The 25988-nt window shown below is 45.2% G+C and overlaps 1 long non-coding RNA gene across 2 annotated transcripts in view; it reads right to left on the reverse strand.

Moving 5' to 3' along the window:
* Positions 1–22072, reverse strand: part of LOC140393180 (uncharacterized) — a 325170-nt gene extending 303098 nt beyond the window's left edge. The window contains exon 1 of one of the 2 annotated variants that reach the window (XR_011935516.1): positions 21956–22072. This is a non-coding gene — a long non-coding RNA (uncharacterized lncRNA). Of the gene's footprint in view, positions 1–12635; positions 12753–21955 lie in introns of those variants that run through there. The other variant, XR_011935515.1, reaches the window with a different exon arrangement.
* Between the last annotated feature and the right edge of the window lie 3916 nt (positions 22073–25988).

Genomic DNA, 25988 nt, shown 5'->3' on the forward strand with positions numbered 1-25988 from the left:
GTGGTGAGGCAGCCAACAAGAGCAAAAACATATTTGACTTCATCCTCTCCAACCTGCCTTCTGTAGATGTTTTGTCCATAACAGCATCAGTCGGAGTGACCTCCGCACTGTTCTTGTGCAGAAATAAATTCCCCTCTTTATATTGAAGATACCCTCCATCATGTTGTGTGGCACTACCACTGTGCTAAATGGGTTAGGTTTCAAACAGTCAAGCAACACAAGACTAGGCAACCATGAGGCACCATGGGCCCTCAGCACCAGCAAAATTGTACTCAAGCACAGTCTCTACCTCCTGGCCTGGTATATCCCCACTCTACAGTTACCAGCATGCTCGAAGATCCACCCTGGTGTGTACATACCAGGAGCAGCATTAGGCATATCTAAACATGAGAGATCAACCTGATGAAGGTACAATTCAGGTCTTATTGCATGCCAAACTGCAAAGCAGCAAGTTATAGACAGAATTAAGTTATTCCGCAACCAACGGCTCCAATCTAAGATCTGCAGATCTGCCACATCCAGTTGTGAAAGGTGGTGGATAACTCACTGGAGGAGGAGACTCAACAAATATCCCCATCTTCAATGATGGGAGAGCCCAATACATCAGTGCAAAAGATACGGCTGAAGCACTTGCAACAATCTTTAGCCAGAAGTGCGGAGTAAATGATCCATCTCGGTCTCCTCCGGGGTTCCCAGCATCATAGATGTCAATCTTCAGTCAATTTCATTCACTCCGTGTAATATCAAGAAACAACTGAAGATACTGGATACTGCAAATGCTATGGGGACTGACAATATTTTGACAATAGTACTGATAACTTGGACTCCAGAACTTGCCAGGCCCTAGCCAAGCTGTTCCAGTACAGCTACAACACAGGCATCTAATTGGCAATGAGGAATGGGTCAGTAACAGTGCTATCAAGCTGCATTTGCATAGCAGTAACCTGTTCACTGATGCTCAGTTTGGGTTCTGCCAGGATTACTCAGCTCCTGATCTCATTCCAGCTTTGGCTCGAACATGGACAAAAGAGATGAACTCACAGCGCCGAGGTCCCAGGTTCGATCCCGGCTCTGGGTCACTGTCCGTGTGGAGTTTGCACATTCTCCCCGTGTTTGCGTGGGTTTCGCCCCCACAACCCAAAGATGTGCAGGGTAGGTGGATTGAACATGCTAAATTGCCCCTTAATTAGAAAAAATGAATTGGGTACTCTAAATGTTTTTTAAAGCGATGAACTCCGGAGGTCTGGTGAGAGTGACTGCCGTTGACTTCAAGACAACATTTGACCGAGTGTGGCATCAGGGAGCCCTGGCAAAACTGGAGTCAATGGGATCAGCGGGAAAACTCTACACTGGCTGGATTCATCCCAAGCTTATCAATTCAGGTGTTCCGCAGGGGAATATCCTCGGCCAAACCATCTTCAGCTGCTTCATAAATGACCTTCCTCCCATCATAAGGTCAGAGGTGGGGATGGTTGCTGATGATTGCAAACCATTCGCAACTCCTCGGTTACGGAAGCAGTCCAGGGGCGGGATTCTCCGACCCCCGCCCCCGCCGGGTCGGAGAATCCTCGGGGGGGGCCGCACGAATCCCACCCTGCCGCCCCGACGCCGGCTGCCGTATTCGCCGGCTCCATTTTTTGGGCGGCGGCAGGATTCCCGCCACGCCGGTTGGGGGCCGTTGGCAGCGGACCCCCGGCAGTTCTCCGGGCCCCGATGGGCCGAGTGGCCGTCCATGTTTGGCCAGTCCCGCGGCGTGAATCACTCAACTCACGTACTGGCGGGACCTGGCAGGTAAGTCGGCGGGGGCGGACCTCGTGGGGGCGCGGGGGGATCTGACCCCGGGGGGGGGGGGGGTGCCACGGTGGCCTGGCCCACGATCGGGGCCCACCGATCTGCGGGTGGGCTTGTTCTGTGGGGGCACTCCTTCCTTCTGCGCCGGCCCCTGTAGGGCTCCGCCATGGCCGGCGCGGAGAAGAGAACCCCCCCCCGCGCATGCGCCAATATAAGGCGGCCGGTCTGCGCATGTGCGGAACCATGCCGGCGGTTCCGTGTATGCGCGAACTCGCATGCGCCTTCGGTGCCGGCTGGAGCGGTGCCAACCCTTCCGCCGTCCACCTAGCTCCCGGTAATGTGGAGAATTACGCACTTTCGGGGGCTGTTGACACCGGAGTGGTTGGCGCCGGTTCTCCTGCCGGCGTGGGGACTGAGTCCTGAGAAGGGAGAATCCCGGCCTATGTCCAAATGCAGCAAGACCTGGGCAATATCCAGGCTTGAGCTAATAAATGGCAAGCAATTTTGCAGCCACACAAGTGCCAGGCAATGGCCATCTCCAGCAAGAGAGAATCTAACCATCACCCCTTGACATTCAATTACATTACCATTGCTGAATCCCCCACTAACAACATCCTGGGGGTTACCATTGGTGAAACTGAACTGGACTAGCCATATAAACACTGTGGCTGCGGTGGCAGGTCAGAGGCGAGGAATCCTGCAGCAAGTAACTCACCTCCTGACTTATCAAAGCCTGTCAACCACCCACAAAGCACAAGTCAGGAGAAATAAAATACTCTCTACTTGTCTGGATGAGTGCAACTCCAAAAACACTCCAGAAACTTAACACCATCCAGCATGATTGCTCCCCTTTCCAAAAATATTCACTCCCTCCACCACCGACCCACAATGGCAGCAGTGTGTACCATCTATAAGATGCTCTGCAGCATTTCACCAAGGCTCCTTAAGCAGCACCATCCAAGCCCATGCCCTGGGTGGACAAGGGCAGCAGATGCCTGGGAACACCACGACCTGGATGTTTCCCTCCAAGCCATTCACCATCCTGACTTGGAAATAAATTGCCATTTCTTCACTGCTCCTGGGTCAAAATCCTGGAACTCCCTCGCTAACAGCACCGTGGATGTACCTACACCACATGGACTGCAGCGGTGCAAGAAGGCAGCTCACCACCACTTTCTCAGGGGCAATTAAGGAAGGGCAATAAATGCTGACCTCGCCAATAACTCTCATATCCCATGAATGAGTATAAAAATGTCTAGCAATAAATGAAGTGACTGCCAGTTAAAGAAAAATAAATAAGCTGTTGTTTGATCTCAGGAAAGGAAGTCACCTTTTTTACTTTAGTCTTGTTTCAACTCTTTAGAATTATCCCCATTAAAAGTAGCAACCATTGTCTTCTTGTTTCTTCTTTTAAGCCATGAGACAGCGTAATAACCCCATGAGGCCCACAGCGATACCCTGATTGATCTCCTCGTGGGACTCTGCAATACGAACTGCCCCGCTAATGGGCGGAGGCCCAGCTGGGGTCACAAGAACTTAGTATAAAGACCGGCCCAGACGGGATTGTACTCTGTAAATATATTCGCTGATGTAAATAAATTGACATTCACCTTACCGCCCGGCTTTCTGGGTCTTAAAAGATCCTTTACTACAAATCTTAGTTACGCCCGTATCAAATCCCTCTCACTCTATTCCAACTGCAATCCCAACCAATTTCAAATCAACAGTTTAATGATTTTGTTAAAATACTGCAAGGAGGGATTTGATGCACATGTACATATACATTTGTGTAATGGTTAAAGGGCATGAATGCTGAGATTGCTCTTTTGGTCTGCCCTTTTCTGATTGTGGGACGGCCCCTCCTTAGTCTCAAATACTCCTTCCTTCCTACCCGCTCCCTCTCTTAAACCCACCATTTCGCACCCAATGCTCCTGTTCCATGTTCCCGAACCCTCCCGACCCCAAACCCCAGACCTACCTGCTCCAGTGATCCTTGGCTTTGACCTCCTCTCCTTAGCTGCAGTCCCAGCAGCTGCCACTGAAACCCTCCTGGCTCTGCCACAACTGAAGGATCCAATTAGCCGACAGCGCCAGAGAATGGGACATCCGACTCAGTGAGGGGTGGAAGATCAACGTCTCCCCTCATCAATTAGCTCCATTGTGCTTTATTGCTGCAGGCTGCTTGGCGTGTTGTCAGCCAATGAGGTTTTGCGGTGCCGTCTGACCCCCGCCCCCATATTATTCAGCCCAAAATGTACCACATACATAGTCACATCACCATTCAAATGACATTAAGGTACATTCAGCGACAAGGGTCAATAACTTTAGTTAAACCAAGGGAAGACACAAAGGAAAATAAATTAAGGCGTTTTTTCCAATTGATTTTATTGTGCTTTTTTTTCTGATAGATATAGAAGCATAGAACCATAGAAGGATCACAGCAGACAGGAGGCCATTCGGGGCTGGTCCTTTGAACGAGTAATTCACCTCATGCTACCCCCTTGTTTTTTTCATGAAGCCCTGCAAATCTTTCCTTTTCAGATAATGATCCAATTCCCCTTGAAAGCTTCAATTGAATCAGCCTCATTTTCCTTAAGTTGAGCTCTAGTCCCTCTGAATGAAAGAGCTTACAGTTTATTGTTCATGCAAAATAAATGGTGTACTTTGGGGATTCTGTGCCAAACATATCTAAGTTCAATGAAGTGAAAAACTCAATTCTTATGATTTAAGAAAGCATAAAATACCCTTCAAGGCAATTCGAGGATCACCACTCCGTTGACTGAGTTGGACTATCACACTGCAAAGTCAGTATGAAAGTCATGAAAACCAATTATTTTCATTCTCTGGTTTTAAACAGAGCTATTCATCATTTCTACGGGCAAAACTAAAATCAATGATCATCTAATGCTTTTACTGCCTGAAATGGTACTTATTCCTGTTGTTCTCATACCTCTGTCATCTTTATGGGGCTATTTATGAAGTGATCTGTGCCTGTTACATAGTTGTATGTTTAGTGGAGGTGAGTCACGTTGTTTGGCACCGATGCCTGTTATGCTCCCATATCTGTGGTGCAATATAGAAGCTGGAAGCTTGTTGGGTCCAAATTAATGTCTCAAAAAAACATGTAAATGAAATCATATCGTGGTCTGATAGTCTGAACAGTATTGCTGGAGCTCGGTGGCCGTTTAAAGTAAGTGCAGCATGTTTGGCCCATTCAGCCATGATGTTTGCCTAAAGCGAAGCCTTATTTTGATTGTATAATTCCCATACTTGTACTTGAGAGGGACATTGGTTCTGTATCAATACATCCTATTCACATCAGCACTTCAATCCTCTCAGTCGTTCATTTGTTATTTCATTTTCATCATGGCTTTAAGGGGGCCATTGACATTGGACGAGATCTTCCGGCTGTTCATGCCAGTGGGCTCTACCAGTCCTGCCGACGGGGTACCCCATCACGTGTTTCCTGGCAGAATAGGGTGGATTCAATGGGAAACCCCAATGACAATGGCGGGACCAGAAGATCCCACCACCAGCCAACGGCAGGCTGCCTCCCACCAAAGAGAAACGCGCCACAGGGAGTACAGAGAATCTCGCCCATTGTCTTGCTTCTTCTCGGGCTGTCTGAAAGCCTTCCTCAGTGCACTTCTCAACTTCTCAATTTTATCCACCCATCTGATTTTTCTTCTTCCTCTTTTGCTTTTACCCCGACACAGACGACCCCAGACAAAATGGGTCAGGTCTCAGAAGCGGGGTCTTATACCTACTCCCGGGGGAGTGGCCAAGGCGGAGCTCTCCGTGGCCAGGTCAGGTTACATACAGGTGACCGAACCTCTACAGAGCTACAGTACAATGCACAGTACAATACACCGGATTACAGGGCCACGTTACACACAACTATTATATAACTATGTACAATGCTAGGGAAGTACAGTGGTGTATCACCACATACCCTCAGTTTCACCTTCAATTGTTGGCAGGACTAGAATGTGGCATCTTCATTTCCAATGACCGTCCGCACTTGACAATCTTTCTTTCTTTAATCGTACTTGCTAACACTTTTGATGCCTGAGTTTATACTCTTGAACTAACCCACTCATTTATTATCTGTCCATCCAGCAGATTCTGAACATCCTCCATCATGCTCAGTTTTAAATACTATCATTATTCTTTCACCCTTTGTCTTCAGAATGATCTAATGCATCCATAGAGCGTAATGCTGCACACAAGTGATTGTACGAGTCATTTTTTCAACTTCAAGTTGAAGCTTTTAGACATCCTGATGTCATGTAAGTCTTGCCTCTTGCGTGGCTTACCAAGTACCTAATGTGGATTTAATTTTGGGATGTGACTTTGATGTTAATCACCGAGCCAAGGTACTTAAAACAGTCCATCGCCTCTATCTCGATGCTTCCAATCTTGACTTTTCATTTCATTGTCATTTGGAACCATAACCTTGATCTTTGCCTCATTCATGATCCAAAAGACTCACTGTCTGGGAATTTAGCGGTATTGTGGAGACTCTGTGGACCTTCCAAACCGGTGGGTTGGGTGGAAACGTGATTCAGAAGTCACGCCAACAGTTTCGACAAGCCCCAGGGCGTGAATCACACATGAGGGAAAACTGAACTCAGCAGGGCCATTTAAATTCAATACAGACACTATTTTTACTACAGCAAATACATTATTTCACAATGTGGGAATTACACATTTTTAGAGTAGCTATAAATTCACTTGAAATGTAGATAAGGTCTGCAGAACTGTCAAGCTGTGAAGTTATTTAAATCCTCAGCCCTTCAAAAATTAAATAAAACACAGCCTGCCTATGTCAGTGAGAGGTAGAAATACCCTATTCTAACAGTTACAATAGTGATTTGCTGATATCACAATTTATGAATGCTTGGCTGATTTCTAAAACCTATAATTATCTCAGCAGGGGGTTCTAAAGTTTACAGTTTGATTGACAGGTGAAAGCTTTTATGAGGATTAGCTGTTTTGATGTGGTTTTAAGAATAGAAGTTTATTTGTTTAATAAGGATTAAGCACTTGAGGTGATGTAAATATCTTGAATGGGCTTTCATTTTATTTGATTCTAGTTCAACATAACTCCTGAGGTCTGCCCATGTTGGACATTGGGTGAGTTGACATGGTGGACATAAGGGCCAAGGATGATGGATGGATTGTCTTGGTTTGGCAGGAATTGGTTCTAAGTTTACATGGAGGATATGAGGAGTGCATTGGCACAGTTGGGCATAAGGAGGGGATGTGAAGGGTGAGGGTTAAAAAGCTGAATGCATACGCAAGCAACTGGGATGAAGTCCCAGAGAACCAAGGCAGGCCTCCTGAACAGTTCATCTTGGCACTCACCGTCCCCATGTCTACCTTCTATCTGCATCTGGGGGTGGTGTTCTTGACACCATCCCTCACTCATCCATCCCCACACAGGGTTTGAAGATTGCACTAATCTGGGGGAAGGGGGTGTCCAGAAAATCTGGGCCACTGTGTCTTTTGATTTGGTCTGCCATTGCTTTTAACTCTTATTTTATTTTGGCTATGACTGTGGTGTTGTCTCCATACCTGAGATTCCATATGACCTCCCATGATGCAGCCACATCTCTCTGATAACTCTTGCTGCACCATCCCCACTATCTTCTCTCCCACTACAGTAAATATCAGGGGTGACAGAAGACACCCCTCCTTGACCCCCTTCTCAAACTGGATCACCAACTCTGGTGACTCCTGGAGTATTTCAAAAAGCTCTTGTATTAGCCATACACAATCTGTACTCCTCTCATTGCTGCACCTCATTGTTTTTTAAACAATTCCATGGATTTTGCCTCCATTACTTGGGGCAGTATCTTTCATTGTGGAATATTGTTTGGGTGGCGGGAGTGGAAATGAGAGTGTCTTCTGCTCAGGTGGGGTGAACAAAGGACAAAGAACAAAGAAACGTACAGCACAGGAACAGGCCCTTCGGCCCTCCAAGCCTGCTCCCACCATGCTGCCCGTCTAAACTAAAATTTTCTACACTTCCGGGGTCCGTATCCCTCTATTCCCATCCTATTCATGTATTTGTCAAGACGCCCCTTAAACGTCACTATCGTCCCTGCTTCCGCCACCACCTCCGGCAGCGAGTTCCAGGCACCCACTACCCTTTGTGTAAAAAACTTGCCTCGTACATCTCCTCTAAACCTTGCCCCTCGCACCTTAACCCTATGCCTCTTAGTAATTGACCCCTCTACCCTGGGAAAAAGTCTCTGACTATCCACTCTATCTATGCCCCTCATCATTTTGTAGACCTCTATCAGGTCGCCCCTCAACCTCCGTCGTTCCAGTGAGAACTGTGGTATTATAGGGATTACGGTACCTGAGAGGCTGAAGTACCATTGGTACAACCTATATGCTTGCCATTGGCTAGAGTGCATAATAGCTCCGCCCTGATAGGCGGGGTATAAGAACCCGTGCCATCCCAGCAGTCCTCATTCTGTACCTGAGCTGCTGGGGGAAACATCTAGCTTATTAAAGCCTTCAGTTGGACTACAACTCGCTTTAGTGGTCATTGATCGTGCATCAATTTAATAAGCTAGATTTTAAGAAGAAAGGATGGAGCTCCGAATCAAGCCGGAGTGTCTGCAACTTAGCAGAGGGGAGTTCAGTGAATAGACCCAGTAATACTAAAAGGAATAAAACGGGAAGTAAAAACATAAATAGCAAGCGATGCGGCAGGTTGTTACATGAAGATATGGGTTCAACAACAAGGAAAATTAGGAGAAATGTTAAGAGGAAATATAGCTTAGGAGAGGTTACTTATCGATGTGCTAAGATTCAAAACAGAGGTATAAAAGCCAGCATAAGTGTACTTTACCTGAATGCTCGTAGTATTCGGAATAAGTTAAATGAGTTGATGGCGCAAATCATCGTGAATGACTATGATTTAGTGGCCATTACTGAAACATGGTTAAAGGATAGTCACGACTGGGAGTTAAATATCCGAGGATATCAAACTATTCGGAAGGACAGAGTGGATGGTAAGGGAGGTGGTGTAGCTCTGTTATTTAAGGATGACATCCGGGCAATAGTAAGGGATAACATCCGTCCTATGGAGGATAAGGTTGAATCCATTTGGGTGGAAATCAGGAATAGTAAGGCGAAAAAGTCACTGATAGGAGTAATCTATAGGCCACCAAATAGTAAAATTATGGTGGGGTAGGCAATAAACAAAGAAATATCTGATGCATGCAGAAATGGTACAGCAGTTATCATGGGGGATTTTAATCTACATGTTGATTGATTTAACCAGGTCGGTCAAGGCAGCCTTGAGGAGGAGTTTATAGAATGTATCCGCGATAGTTTCCTAGAACAGTATATAATGGAACCTACGAGGGAACAAGCGGTCCTAGATCTGGTCCTGTGTAATGAGACAGGATTGATTAATGATCTCATAGTTAGGTATCCTCTCGGAAGGAGCGATCACAATATAGTGGAATTTAAAATACAGATGGAGGGTGAGAAGGTAAAATCAAACACTAGTGTTTTGTGTTTAAACAAAGGAGATTACAATGGGATGAGAGAAGAACTAGCTAAGGTAGACTGGGAGCAAATACTTTATGGTGAAACAGTTGAGGAACAGTGGAGAACCTTCCAAGCAATTTTTCACAGTGCTCAGCAAAGGTTTATACCAACAAAAAGGAAGGACGGTAGAAAGAGGGAAAATCGACCGTGGATATCTAAGGAAATAAGGGAGAGTATCAAATTAAAGGAAAAAGCATACAAAGTGGCAAAGATTAGTGGGAGACTAGAGGACTGGGAAATCTTTAGGGGGCACCAGAAAGCTACTAAAAAAACTATAAAGAAGAATAAGATAGATTATGAGAGTAAACTTGCTCAGAATATAAAAACAGATCGTAAAAGTTTCTACAAATATATAAAACAAAAAAGAGTGGCTAAGGTAAATATTGGTCCTTTAGAGGATGAGAAGGGAGATTTAATAATGGGAGATGAGGAAATGGCTGAGGAACTGAACAGGTTTTTTGGGTCGGTCTTCATAGTGGAAGACACAAATAACATGCCAGTGACTGATAGAAATAAGGCTATGACAGGCGAGGACCTTGAGATGATTGTTATCACTAAGGAGGTAGTGATGGGCAAGCTAATGGGGCTAAAGGTAGACAAGTCTCCTGGCCCTGATGGAATGCATCCCAGAGTGCTAAAAGAGATGGCTAGGGAAATTGCAAATGCACTAGTGATAATTTACCAAAATTCACTAGACTCTGGGGTGGTCCCAGCGGATTGGAAATTAGCAAACGTGACTCCACTGTTTAAAAAAGGAGGTATGCAGAAAGCGGGTAATTATAGGCCAGTGAGCTTAACTTCGGTAGTAGGGAAGATGCTGGAATCTATCATCAAGGAAGAAATAGCGAGGCATTTGGATGGAAATTGTCCCATTGGGCAGATGCAGCCTGGGTTCATAAAGGGCAGGTTGTGCCTAACTAATTTAGTGGAATTTTTTGAGGACATTACCAGTACGGTAGATAACGGGGAGCCAGTGGATGTGGTATATCTGGATTTCCAGAAAGCCTTTGACAAGGTGCCACACAAAAGATTGCTGCATAAGATAAAGATGCCTGGCATTAAGGGGAAAGTAGTAGCATGGATAGAGGATTGGTTAATTAATAGAAAGCAAAGAGTGGGGATTAATGGGTGTTTCTCTGGTTGGCAATCAGTAGCTAGTGGTGTCCCTCAGGGATCAGTGTTGGGCCCACAATTGTTCACAATTTACATAGATGATTTGGAGTTGGGGACCAAGGGCAATGTGTCCAAGTTTGCAGACGACACTAAGATGAGTGGTAAAGCAAAAAGTGCAGAGGATACTGGAAGTCTGCAGAGGGATTTGGATAGGCTAAGTGAATGGGCTAGGGTCTGGCAGATGGAATACAATGTTGACAAATGTGAGGTTATCCATTTTGGTAGGAATAACAGCCAAAGGGATTATTATTTAAATGATAAAATATTAAAACATGCTGCTGTGCAGAGAGACCTGGGTGTGCTGGTGCATGAGTCGCAAACAGTTGGTTTACAGGTGCAACAGGTGATTAAGAAGGCAAATGGAATTTTGTCCTTCATTGCCAGAGGGATGGAGTTTAAGACTAGGGAGGTTATGCTGCAATTGTATAAGGTGTTAGTGAGGCCACACCTGGAGTATTGTGTTCAGTTTTGGTCTCCTTACTTGAGAAAGGACGTACTGGTGCTGGAGGGTGTGCAGAGGAGATTCACTAGGTTAATCCCAGAGTTGAAGGGGTTGGATTATGAGGAAAGGTTGAGTAGACTGGGACTGTACTCATTGGAATTTAGAAGGATGAGGGGGAATCTTATAGAAACATATAAAATTATGAAGGGAATAGATAGGATCGATGCGGACAGGTTGTTTCCACTGGTCGGGGAAAGCAGAACTAGGGGGCATAGCCTCAAAATAAGGGGAAGTAGATTTAGAACTGAGTTTAGGAGGAACTTCTTCACCCAAAGGGTTGTGAATCTATGGAATTCCTTGCCCAGTGAAGCAGTTGAGGCTCCTTCATGAAATGTTTTTAAGATAAAGATCGATAGTTTTTTGAAGAATAAAGGGATTAAGGGTGATGGTGTTCGGGCCGGAATGTGGAGCTGAGTCCACAAAAAATCAGCCATGATCTCATTGAATGGCGGAGCAGGCTTGGGGGGCCAGATGGCCTACTCCTGCTCCTAGTTCTTATGTTCTTATGTTAAGTCGTGCAATTTGATTCAGCTGTCATAAATTAAAGTAGATGCAAACTATAATGTGTGTGACAAATAAGGAGCAGCAGCCAGACAGCCAGCCTGCAGAGGATTGAAAACAAAATATTAAAGGATAAGTATCAGCAGCTTACTCTGCATGGAAACTATGAACTGTTAGATTAGTATAGGCCTGTCTGCCACATTGTACCCTTGCAAGGGCCTCTGTAAGTGCCTCCACGCCCCTCAACATTACCATCCTCATCATCAGAGAAGGCACTGCAGTCCTCTGTGTCTCCCTCAGTCAAGACATCCTCCCCTTTGCAGTGTGAGGCTGTGCAGGGCACAGTAAACAATGATGATCTGGGCCACTCTCTGTGGTGAGTATTGGAGAGTCCAATTGAGTGCTTGTTAGCAATACTCTGCAAATGCCAAACGGCATCATCAACCAGGTTTCCTGGAGGTAACCCGTGTCCCAAGGAGACAGCCCTTGAGACAGTCAAAGTCCTTTTCGGACCTGTGGCACTTGGGAATTGTTCAGAATGTAGGAATCATGAGAGCCCCCCACTGGAACTGAGCAAAACCGTACAGGAATTGTCTTGTGTTATCACATAACAGGTGCACATTCAAAGAGTGTAAACTGTTGATCAATATTACTGGCCAGGGAGCTCTCAGAGCCACGTGTATGCAGGCAATGGCACTTTGTGCTTGTGGGAAGCCTGCAATCCTGCATATGTGAGCAACCACATTCACAAACATCCTAAGGTACCTCCTGCATTGCTGTTCACTCATCAGTAGGTACCTGGGTTTTGACCAATGCTCAGCACCACACTGGCCCCTTGTCCCCAGCACCTTTGTTTTTATAAATTTAGAGTACCCAATTCATTTTTTCCAATTAAGGGGCAATTTAGCATGGCCAATCCACCTAGCCTGCACATCTTTGGGTTGCGGGGGCAAAAGTCACGCAAACACGGGGAGAATGTGCAAACTCCACACGGACAGTGACCCAGAGCGGGGATTGAATCTGGGACCTCGGCGCCGTGAGGCAGCAGGGCTAACCCACTGTGCCACCATGCTGCCCTGTCCCCAGCATTTTTTACCTTCTGGAGGCCCAGTTGCCTCTTTCTGCTCAGGCTGTTGCTCCTGCTGGCCTTGGGCTAACCTGCACTGGTTCCTCCTCATCTGGACCTGAGCCAGGAGAAAGGCAATGTTGCTGAGTGCATCTGTGAATAAATTACAGTGATCCATCTAGTAAGTATATTCTTTGTGTTTAGTTTCCATCCTTTGAGAGTCTAAGCCAATCCTGTGCCTCACATCCATCTAGTTATGACACCCCCACCCCATCCCCTCCAGATGACAAGCATCCTGGAAGACCTGGAGATGAGTGTTCCTTCCATTCATGCATGATTGTGAATAGGGACATTGCATATTGATTGGGGTAATGACAGCCATGTAGGAACATTTCAGCTTGCCAACATTGCCCTTGAGACCCTATAGAGAGACCATTTACTTGGCATCATAGAAAGACTAACGCATAAGTCCTTGTCAACCATGACCATTGACCCCGGGGGGGAGGGGGAGGGGTGCCGGGGGGGGGGGGGGGGGGGGGGGGGGGGAGAGATGAAGGTTTGAAGTAGGACCTTTGCTGCTGTCCACCAATCAGCGCACCAACAATAGCAGCTCCACATCTTGCTGGGGTATGTCTGAAATGTGAGCCGTTACTCATAAGAACATAAGAACATAAGGACTAGGAGCAGGAGTAGGCCATCTGGCCCCTCGAGCCTGCTCCGCCATTCAATGAGATCATGGCTGATCTTTTGTGGACTCAGCTCCACTTTCCGGCCCGAACACCATAACCCTTAATCCCTTTATTCTTCAAAAAGCTATCGATCTTTATCTTAAAAACATTTAATGAAGGAGCCTCCACTGCTTCACTGGGCAAAGAATTCCATAGATTCACAACCCTTTGGGTGAAGAAGTCCCTCCTAAACTCAGTCCTAAATCTACTTCCCCTTATTTTGAGGCTATGCCCCCTAGTTCTGCTTTCACCCGCCAGTGGAAACAACCTGCCCGCATCTATCCTATCGATTCCCTTCATAATCTTATATGTTTCTATAAGATCCCCCCTCATCCTTCTAAATTCCAACGAGTACAGTCCCAGTCTACTCAACCTCTCCTCGTAATCCAACCCCTTCAACTCTGGGATTAACCTAGTGAATCAACTCTGCACACCCTCCAGTGCCAGTACGTCCTTTCTCAAGTAAGGAGACCAAAACTGAACACAATACTCCAGGTGTGGCCTCATACAATTGCAGCATAACCTCCCTAGTCTTAAACTCCATCCCTCTAGCAATGAAGGACAAAATTCCATTTGCCTTCTTAATCACCTGTTGCACCTGAAAACCAACTTTCTGCGACTCATGCACTAGCACACCCAGGTCTCTCTGCACAGCAGCATGTTTTAATATTTTATCATTTAAATAATAATCCCTTTTGCCGTTATTCTTACCAAAATGGATAACCTCACATTTGTCAACATTGTATTCCATCTGCCAGACCCTAGCCCATTCACTTAGCCTGTCCAAATCCCTCTGCAGACTTCCAGTATCCTCTGCACTTTTTGCTTTACCACTTATCTTAGTGTCGTCTGCAAACTTGGACACATTGCCCTTGGTCCCCAACTCCAAATCATCTATGTAAATTGTGAACAGTTGTGGGCCCAACACTGATCCCTGAGGGACACCACTAGCTACTGATTGCCAACCAGAGAGCAATGCTTGTTTATTGGACATTGGAACCTCGGGAGCAGGACTCAGCTAAGCCTAGTTCCCCAAGGAATGGACTAATAATGAATAGGGTGCCCCTTTACTCAGCCAGAAAATGAAGCATTAACTCCTCCTTCCCAAAAAGAGATTCCTCCCATATTGAATGCTCGAGAAGTTTTACGAACTGCGCAACAATCTTGAGAGCTTCAGCAGGGTGTGTGTGAGGTTTGCCTGTGTGCCAAGCACCTTGTACCCTCCCCCTGTTACCCACCAAATTCCCAATCTTCCACACAATCACTGCCTTGTCATTCCTCTCCCTCATGCGACCCTTCAACCTCCCCCTGCTTACCCTGGCTATTATCATTCATGTGGACATTGCTGCTCTCCCTCTGTTCCCTAGACTGTCAATGTGCCCATGCCTCTCCTGGCTCGGACCCTTCCCATTCTCTGGTCTTGCTGTATCCTGCATTCCCATGCACCGCTCATGAGGCCACCCAGTACTCACTCATGAGTAGGCCACTTCCACCCTGCCCTGACCCTCCGAAAGGGCACATTACGTTGGGCCACTCCCCCACTCTATCCCTGTAACTCTGTGTGCTGATCATGACTAATCCACCTAACCTGCTCAACTCTGGACTGGGAGAACATACATACTCCACACAGACAGAGATCCAAAGCCGGATTCGAACCTGTGTCCATGGCGCTGTGAGGCAGCAGTGTTAACCACTGTGCCACCGTGCCGACCCAACGCTACTTGTCAAGAAGCTCAGCTGCCTTTAACTACCCAAGAACGTAATTGCCAATGATCATCCCACCATCAGGAAGCTGCTTATCTGCCTCTTGCTCAATTAGGTTCCGCCATCCTCCAAGCTTCCAGCTGCAAGAGGGACTGGAAGATTCCAGCCTTGGTCCGGAAGCCCGTCCCAAGTGTCGGTCACTCTCTGCACAAACTGGAACCAGTTATAAAGTTACTTTTTACACGTTTGAATCTCAATCACTATAGTTGAATTTTATGTCAAATTCTGAGTTACTCTTTTTCACATTCTGTATAAGATGGTCACAGGGGCTGGTTTAGAACACTGGGCTAAAGAGCTGGCTTTTAAAGCAGACCAAGGCAGGCCAGAAGCACGGTTCAATTCCCGGACCAACCTCCCCGAACAGGTGCTGGAATGTGGCGACTAGGGGCTTTTCACAGTAACTTCATTTGAAGCCTACTTGTGACAATAAGCAATTTTCATTTCATTTCATTTTCAGATGCTATCGTTACTAGCTGAAAAGTCAAAGAGGCAAATTTTAATGTTGTATTATAGTCTAAACAGGTGATATGTAAATCTGGAGTCTGTTTTATACCTTTCACAATTTTTATTTCCGCTGCTTTCCCATGGATCTTATGTGTTCTGCGCACTCTATTTATTAACATTTCTTTAACATAATTGTCTCCCCATTCATTTATTTCTTCTGTGGTCATTTACTCCATTAAACAGTAGATAAATCACTATAATTAACGTTATTCTGAGACCGTCTCATGTTTAACCTGAAGTGTGAATCAGTATTGATTTTACTTCCCTTCCATTGATTAAACAAAGATTTGCATTTACATAGCATGTTGCAAAATTTCAGGAAGTCTCAAAGCACTTTAATCCCAATGAATTACTTTTGAACTACATTCACTGTCGGGAAACACAAACAGCCCATTTACAGTGAGGTTCCACAAACAGTGATGATATGGTGTTGGCTATAGTGACGGGTTGATTAATTGCTGGCCATGGCACCAAGAAACCACCCTCCTTGGGTAGTACACTGGAATCTGTTACATTCACCAGAGAGGATAGATAGGCCCTCCATATAGAATCTCATCTGAAAATAGTTCATTCAACAGTCCTGCACTCCCTTAGTGCTGCACCTTGGACTGCATACCTAGGTTACTAGATTGGGGCTTGGATCTATGATCATGCGACTCAGGCAGGGGTGTTATCACTGAATCTAGGGAATTACCTACTAACCACATTATGGAATTGAGTTTTCACGAGTAACATCCATATAATCAGGGCATGATTAGCAGAACCAGAGCAGAAGGTTGGAAAATTCTAAATGTAAATAAGTTATGCCTAAAGCTATTTATTGTGTAGGATGTTGGTGACAGTTTAGTAGGTCTAAAGACATCTTTGCAGTCATAACTTGGTTGACTGTAAGTCTTTATTGACTCTTAGAACTATTTACAAATATACAGTAAAGACTACAAGCTAGGAGCTGCCTCCATGGCTGATGGTATACACAGCTCTGTCCCACATTAGACTAACCCTGGGTGCTCTTTTACTCACTGTGTGGGTGGTAATATACTCAGTCCCTGCATGTGTCAGACCCTTACACTACAATATACGTTTGTGTTTTCCACAATATTTAATGCTGGTTAAAAGTTCAAGTTACCTACAAAAGCAGAAAATACTGGACAATCACAGCAGGTCTGGCAGCATCTGTGGAGATAGAAGGGAGGTATCATTTTGAGTCTGTCGCTCTTTCGCTTGCCATTTCTATCACCCTTCTGCTCTCACATCCACATGTCCGTCCTTGGCCTGCTACAATGTTCCAGTGAAGCCCAGTAAAACTGGAAGAACAGCACCTCAGATTCTGATTAGACAGGTTACAACCTTCCTGACTTAACTTTGAGTTCAACAACTTCAGACTGTGAACTCGCTCCTCCACCTTCACCTTCACCCCATTTTTATTTCTATCAATTTATTTTCATTTCTTCCATTGATCTGTTTTTCCCTCACCATTGTCCCCCTCCCTCCACCCCACTTGGGCCATCTGTTCCCTGTTCCGCGTTGCCTTTTGACACACTGCTCACGTTTGTTCTTTCATTAAGACATTCTAATCTCTTTATGCGCCACTATCAGCACCCTTCTTCGTCTTAACCACCCCCAATAACATTCATTTTGTTTTTCTGTCCACGACATCTTTGTCAATCTCCTCCTATCGCTGGCCCCCTATTCAGCCCCACCTCTCCACAATCCGCCCCCACCCCCACCCCCCCCCCGCCCCCCCCCCCCCCCCCCCCCACCCACAACAGTATAAATCTGACCCTATTTCCAGTTCTCTCCAGCCTTGACAAAGCATTATCTCGACATCTTCTCTCTCCACGGATGCTGTCAAACCTGCTGCGATTGTCCAGTACTTTCTGTTTTTGTTACCGATCCCAGCATCTGCAATAATTTGCTTTTATCTTCATGTTCAATTTACCTAGTTTGGGCCATGCCCTCAAAACAGGCAACACTCCCAGACCAGGGCCGGGATTCATCCATCCAGACGCACCCCTGAAATTCTTCATCTCACCAGCCGGCCAATGGGGTTTCCCATTGTAGGCAGCCCCATGCCGTCGGGAAATCCCCGGGCTGCCGGCTCAACGGAGAATCCCGACAGCGGAAAATTCAGCTCCAGAATTGTGAGATTCCACCCTCTGCCCCACTTCAGGAAGTCTTTACAAATTGTGTTCATTTTCCATTAGCACAGAAGGCACTAGTTAAAAGCTATTCATATGAAAAATATTTAATTTACTAAACGAAATAAGGCGAGTGTACACCAATGACAATATTAAATGGTTTAGCTTTATTAAGAAAGTCATTTTCAGTGATTTTAAATGAGGTTACTCACAGATGGAGGGCTGGAGACACAAACTAAACATGCTCATTGTTTGTAAAGACCCTGGGTGAGATTCTCTGTCCAGTGATGCTGGAGGCATCAGTACTGGGACCTCTGCTCTTTGTAATATATAGAAATGACTTGGAAGAAAGCGTAGCAGGTCTGATTAGCAAGTTTGTGGATGATACTAAGATTGCAAGAGTTACGGATCGTGATGAAGATTGTCAGACAATACAACAGGATATATGTAGGCTGCAAAATTGGGCAGAGAAATGGCAGATGGAGTTTAACCCAGACAAATGCGAGTTGATAGATCCAATTCAGATGGGAGCTATAAAATAAATGACAGAACCATCAGGAGCATAGAGACACAGAGAGATCTGGGCGTGCAGGTCCATGATCCTTAAAAGTGGCAGCACAGGTGGATTGGATTGGATTTGTTTATTGTCACGTGTACCGAGGTACAATGAAAAGTATTTTTCTGCGAGCAGCTCAACAGATCATTAAATACATGAAAAGGAAATAAAAGAAAATACAGAATAGGGCAACACAACATATACAATGTAACTACATAAGCACTGGCATCAGATGAAGCATACAAGGTGTAGTGTTAATGAGGTCAGTCCATAAGAGGGTCATTTAGGAGTCTGGTGACAGTGGGGAAGAAGCTGTTTTTGAGTCTGTTCGTGCGTGTTCTCAGACTTCTGTATCTCCTGCCCGATGGAAGAAGTTGGAAGAGTGAGTAAGCCGGGTGGGAGGGATCTTTGATTATGCTGCCCGCTTTCCCCATGCAGCGGGAGGTGTAGATGGAGTCAATGGATGGGAGGCAGGTTCGTGTGATGGACTGGGCGGTGTTCACGACTCTCTGAAGTTTCTTGTGGTCCTGGGCCGAGCAGTCGCCATACCAGGCTTTGATGCAGCCCAATAGGATGATTTCTATGGTGCATCTGTAAAAGTTGGTAAGGGTTAATGTGAACATGCCGTATTTCCTTAGTTTCCTGAGGAAGTATAGGCGCTGTTGTGCTTTTTTGGTGGTAGCGTCGACGTGGGTGGACCAGGACAGATTTTTGGAGATGTGCACCCCGAAGAATTTGAAACTGCTAATCATCTCCACCTCGGCCCTGTTGATGCTGACAGGGGTGTGTACAGTACTTTGCTTCCTGAAGTCAATGACCAGCTCTTTAGTTTTGCTGGCATTGAGGGAGAGATTGTTGTTGCTACACCACTCCACTAGGTTCTCTATCTCCCTCCTGTATTCTGACTCGTCGTTATTTGAGATCTGGCCCACAATGGTCTTATCATCAGCAAACTTGTAGATGGAGTTGGAACCAGATTTTGCCACGCAGTCGTGTGTATACAGGGAGTAGAGTAGGGGGCTAAGTACGCAGCCTTGCAGGGCCCCGGGGTTGAAGACTATTGTGGAGGAGGTTACTGATTGTGGTCTGTTGGTCAGAAAATCAAGGATTCAGTTGCAGAGTGGGGAGCCAAGTCCTAGGTTTTGGAGCTTTGATATTAGCTTGGCTGGGATTATGGTGTTGAAGGCGGAGCTGTAGTCAATAAATAGGAGTCTAATGTAGGAGTCCTTGTTTTCGAGATGCTCTAGGGATGAGTGTAGGGTCAGGGAAATGATGTCTGATGTGGACCGGTTGTAGTGGTAAGCGAATTGCAGTGGATCAAGGCATTCTGGGAGTATGGAGGTGATGCGCTTATTGGTCAACCTCTCGAAGCACTTCATTACGACTGAAGTCAGGGCCACTGGACGGTAGTCATTGAGGCACGTTGCCTGGTTCTTCTTTGGTACCGGTATGATGGTGGTCTTCTTGAAGCAGGTGGGGACCTCGGAGTGGAGTAGGGACAGGTTAACGATGTCCGCGAATACCTCTGCAAGCTGGTCTGGGCAGGCTCTGAGTGCACGACCAGGGATCCCGTCCGGACCCGTCGCTTTCCAAGGAAATGGTGGTAAACAAAGCATTTGGCATACTTGCCTTCATAGGATGGGATAACGAGTATAAAAGCTTGAAAATTATGTTACAGTTATATAGAACGTTGGTTAGACCACAATTGGAATACTGTGTCTAATTCTGGCCACCACACTACCAGAATGGTGTGAAGGCTTTGGAGAGAGTACAGAAAAGGTTTACCAGGATGTTGCCTGGTATGGAGGATATTAGCTATGAGGAGATATTGAATAAACTGGGATTGTTCTCCCTAGAGAGACGGAGGCTGAGGGGCAACCTGATAGAAGTTTATATAATTATGAGGGGTATTGATAGGGTAAACAGTTGGAGGCTTTTCCCCAGGGTGTAAATGACAATTATAAGGGGGCACAAGTTCAAGGTAAGGGATGATAAGTTCAGTGGAGATGTGCGGGGGAAGTTTTTTTACACAGAGCGTGGTGGTGGGCCTGGAATGCACTGCCAAGTGAGGTGGTTGAGGCAGATACGTTAGCGACCTTTAAGACGTAGCTGAATAGTCACATGAACAGAGGGGGAAAAGAAGGATGCAGGCGTTTGGTCTAGATAGGACACGTGATCGGCGCAGGCTTGGAGGGCCGAAGGGTCTGTTCCTATGCTGTATTGTTCTTTGTTCTTACTGTTGGCGATCAGCCGTTTCGGTCAATCAAAAACTGACAGTTGAACTCTCGGGTAGTTCAAATCGGAGAGGCTGAGGAGATTGGCACTCGTTCTCGTGCCGAACATGCAGGTGATTAATGTAGCATTTAGCATCACTGGAATTGTCCAATTGACTTCAATGGTATCAGCATCACTCGATTGCCCATGACTGTGTGTGCCAACATGCAGAGCATTTTACACCTCCGTGCCTTATATGCCACTTCAAACTGTACAGCTCCCCAACCAGACACCTTCAGTGAAGAAAAGTCAATAAATATGCCTCCTCCATTCCAAAGTTCAATGCATGGGTAACAATTGCAGAAAGATTGGCACATACATCAGCAGAGAAATGCAACTTTGAGGCTCTTGCCATTACAAACATTGGCGTCCAGAGGATCACCAAGGTATTAAACGGACATTGTCACAGTTCAGACAGTTTGGGGGTGAGGGTGCAGAGTACTGCAAATCATGTGACATGAATAATTATAGTCTGCTGTGTCCTTCACCTTTTTGCCATTCAAGAAGAACTGGACCATGGCAATGCTGCGGAGGAAGCCATCCCTCAATCCACTGAGCACCTTACAAAATCGTAACATATTAGCCAAGGGATGGAGATTCATTTTCCTCTTCTCATGGCTGTTTGCTAATGCTGGAAAGCTGTTCTGGGCCCTGTTTCTAGCTGCCTGACACTGCCTTTCACGTTCCACTGCCGTTCGAGGCTCAGAAGTCAGAGGCGTAGTCTTTGCAGCTGTCCTGAGAGAGAGGAAGGTTCCAAAAGTACAAAGGAGCACAAGAGAGGTGATCATGTGATGGAAATTGATTGCAATTTGGTGCAGATTTTCCCACTGAAAATATCGGCCACGTTATATCTGGTGCAGCAAAGCTTTGAAATAAACTAAGTAATTCATTTCCTGTCTCTTTCTACTTGAAAAGCAACGGCCTACTGCCTCATTGAGAATTGCTGTGGTGAGCAATTCTGCTAAATGAATGCAGTTTGTATTGGAAACAGATTATTCAGTCATTAGTAGTCAAGCTCATTACTCAAGTTACACCTCCCTACTATCTATTAATCTGTAGCAGTTACTCAAAATGAAAATTAACCAGTCATGTTTTATCATCACTGAGCTACTTAAGCTTTCTGAGGGATTTAGACTAACCATGCCACTGTCTGACTAATCTAACAACGGTGAATTAGTCAGTACTTGCTTTGCTGCTGATGAACCCTTTATACACATCCAGCATTCCTGTTTTATTTTTGGGTGCAGGTGGTCCCAACCGAATGATCACAAAAGCAAAATGTGGAAGAATTCAGCAGGCCAGGGTTCCTCAATACAGCCTACTGATTATTAGACAATTAATCACTGATTGCTAATCACTGTATAACTGAATGATAAGAAATGTTACCTTATCAGGCAGTAAGGTCTAATTGCCTTAGAATTTCCGAAGACTGTGTCATTTTCCTTCAGTAATTACTTTAGTTTAGTGACTCAAACTTTCGCTGAGTCTCTTCAGAAATGTGCATGAACAGGAAGTGACTTGACGCATTGGAATTCTATGACTGGATCAGGATTAGGTTCGGATCTGGCATTCATTTAAATGGACTTAGCTGCAGTAAACTGTTAACAGTACTGTGCCTCGATGGTAAATCTAAAGAACTCCGCTTTATTCACAGCATGTCGGCAATGAGTGGTTCATTAGTAAAATTATATCATGACAAATAACAAGAATGTTTTTATTAAATTGAGGTTAAAATCTATTCTTTTTGAATCATGCATTATTTGATTAATCAAAGGCCATGAGATGGAATTTTAACCACACCTGTTGATCAGGGGGCAAAAGTGTGACTTATACAAGGAAAGTGGTTGATTTACTCACTGTCATCCTTAAAGTTATGAACACGCGACTGTTTCAGCAGTAATTTTCTTGCTTAAAACACCACAAGACATTTTTTTTCTCTGTGTTTCACTATTAATCTTTCTCACAATACCCATTGCTTCCTTTAATCAAGAGGCCAGGATATAGCAGATCTCAGCTTCACTGCATACCAAAGGACTCTGGAACTGCCCGAGCGATGACAAACGCCACAGAGAGAGCGATGAAGGACTCCACAGAGAGAGCGATGAAGGACTCCACAAAGAGAGCGACACAAGCCTGCACAAAGAGAGCGACGCAAGCCTCCACAAAGAGAGTGACGCAAGCCTCCACAGACAGCTCGGTGACAGACTCAAAAATTGAAGCAAGCAAACACTCCATAGTGAACGCCATGCATGTACAAGACCATGAAGATCTATCAAGCTTATTTGAGCCACCAGAAGAAGACACTGAATGTCTACCCACTGTATGTGACACAAGTGACTACGAAATCACAATTCCCATACAGGATGTGCAGGATCACAGCGAGACTGACATATCTCAGCTCGTCTGCACAGAAGCATTCAATAATCAGAGGACGGCCACCCATGAGTCCAGAGAGACCACGTCAATTGAAATCTTGAAGATTTTGACTCCAGAAGAGGAGCACCAAGAGTCCAGAGAGACCACATCAATAGAAATCTTGAAGATTTTGACTCCAGAAGAGGAGCACCAAGAGTTCAGAGAGACCACATCAATAGAAATCCTGAAGATTTTGACTCCAGAAAAGGAGCACCACAACCCACAACAAAATGAAATTGTGAAGATTTTGACTCCAGAAAAGGAGCACAAAGAGATCACAGATGATTCAAATGAACCTGAAATGACTCCAAAAGAGGAGCACCTAGAAATCAATGATGATTCAAGTGAACCAGAAATGACTTTAGAAGAGGAGTACCAAGTAAGCAAAGAAAAGGAATCAAATCCACCACAAATGACTGATGTCACCAACATCAATGCAACATCAGATCATTCTTACAATTCTCAAGAAGACACGCTCAATGTAGCAGATACCATAAAGGACACAGACACCAATAACTGTGACAATGACTCAAGTCATCCACATGGCACACTCATTGAGCGCAACAAGACAACAAAAACCGCAAGAAGCACAGCAGAAACAAGAACAACAACAGCAACAACAAAAACAACATGCAGCGCAACAAGAACGACAAAAGCAACAAGAAGCATCCAAGAGACAACAAGCACGACAAGAAAAAGGAAAAGAATAAAAGCAAAAACAACAAAAACAGAATCAAAAAGCGCGACAAAAAGAACAACAAGAACGACAGCGAAAACAACCAAGACAGAAACGACAGAAACAATAACAATGAAACAACGACCTGTACAACATGGTACAACTCTGTACGTGAAGGACAATGCCACAGCACACTGCGAAACAATGACAAGATTACAAACATGCCATGGCATGATAGAGAATCTCACAAATTCACATCTGCTCCAGAACAAACGAGCAAAACATCTTTCACGAATGATGACGTACAGAATCAATACCACAAATACAGGAAAAAGTCGAGGTCAGACAACGGTGCGACACAGAATCGCTACCCGCAATCAAATGGAACAGGGGAAAAAGGTGTCCACATCATTAAACGACTCATCAGCAAAGCAGCCGAGTCACGTTCCAACATCAACCTAGCTCTGTTATTGTACCGAGCAACCCCATTGAGCTCAGGACTGTCGCCAGCGGAAATGCTCTTCGGCATAGACATCCGGACAACCCTACCGGCAAAACAATTACGAGACCCCAGCAACGTACCGGTTCTCGACGACATGCGGGCACTATGCTCCAAACAAAAACTATACTACGATTAACATGCAATCCCACTCAAGCCACTGACAATAGGTGACACCATATGAATCAGGGACCCAGATGGCGGATGGTCTGAGTCAGCCACGATAATCAGGCAGGAGGCACCACGGTCCTACATTGTCAAATCGTCTGCGGGAGTACTTTTTCGCCGCAACCGCCGTGATCTATTAGAGATTCGACCTACAACGCCAATATTTCCCACACTGGACTTGACCGAGTCCATTTGTCCACAGGACGTTCCTCGCCACACAACGCCAGACAGTACTCTTGATGACATCAAACCATCATCCCTACTACCACCGTTAAGAAGCTCCAGCAGAAGCCGTAAGGCACCCGACCGCTAGATTTGTAACGACACTACAACACACGCACAAGACGAATATGGACATTTCTCACGATGGACTCACAACACAGTTAATTGTTTCTGTATTACTTTTATCATTGTCACAGTGTGCAGATTTGCATGTTCTCACCATTTGTTATGTGCAGTTTTCTTGAGGCCAGTCTAGAAAACATGTGAAATAAAAGGGGGATGTAGTGATCAGTACATCTGTACATACACCTGCACATACACCAAGGACTACAGACAGATGTAACAGCCACAGTATCACTAGAGGGCAGCATCAGAGACGGGTATAAAGGGTCCAGCCCAAAGTAGGATCCGCCTCTTTCAGAAACACAGGGCTAGTGAGCAGCAGCAGACAGCGACAGCTCAGCATAGGCAGCTTACCTTAGCTTCACTGTTCATACCTCTTGACTGTATTATATCGAGTTAAGCTCTGGAAACAGAACAAACCTCTGAATAAAGTATTTGTGTTAACTGGAAGTCTACAATCTTTATTCAGACTTAGAGAATAATATAATGGTCGCCTTCAGATACAATGAGAGAGCAGTGTGAACAGATGCTTGTGGTTGACAGATGAGTGACTAAACTGCCCAGTTGTCTCTTTGATGTTCTCAATAAGGTTCTTGGATAACTTGTCCTGCCTGAACATTTTATGTATTGGTGGGGACTATTGGTGGGGCTGCATCCTTCCTAAATATTGCCTGACTCTCCTTTGCACTAAATTGAGCTACTTCAACTTTTCCTCCATGCTAATAATAAGTGAACCCCCTGGTTGACCTGTTGAAAATGCACAATTTTTAGAAGGAAGCAAAGTTATGGAGTAGCCCCTAAGAAATACACAACTCATTTAATGACATCAATATTCTGCTTTCTCCTTCAGGCTTTTGCTATTATAAAATAACTCATGTTATTTTATTCTGCCCATAAAAGTGAAAAACATCAGTTTTTATTGTTATAATCCAGTCAGGGACTGTTAACATTGAAAGAAGAAATCTCAACACCCAGTAATTAACTGACAGAACTACGCCATAAGATTTCATGTTTAAAGAAAAAAAAACTTTCTTGTACACAAACAGAAATTAAACAAAGTAAGCACCACTAAACTCCATTGGTGAGAATCTCCACACCTCTACTGGGACCAGCGATCTGTCTTCACAAGACGGAGCTCCAGATCAACAGCGCTGAACCTCTGCAAAGTTTATCCTTTTCTTATAATATTTTTTCTAACTACCCACTTCTTCAGAGACTACTGGTATGTCCTTAGTTTGTCTGTGTGTGTGCCTGTATGTGTGCTGGGGAGCTTTGACAAAGAGATAGATGTCCATTTCATTAATAGTATATGATGG

The sequence above is a fragment of the Scyliorhinus torazame genome, chromosome 16 (genome assembly GCF_047496885.1).
Source record: "Scyliorhinus torazame isolate Kashiwa2021f chromosome 16, sScyTor2.1, whole genome shotgun sequence".
Classification (NCBI taxonomy): Eukaryota; Metazoa; Chordata; class Chondrichthyes; order Carcharhiniformes; family Scyliorhinidae; genus Scyliorhinus; species Scyliorhinus torazame.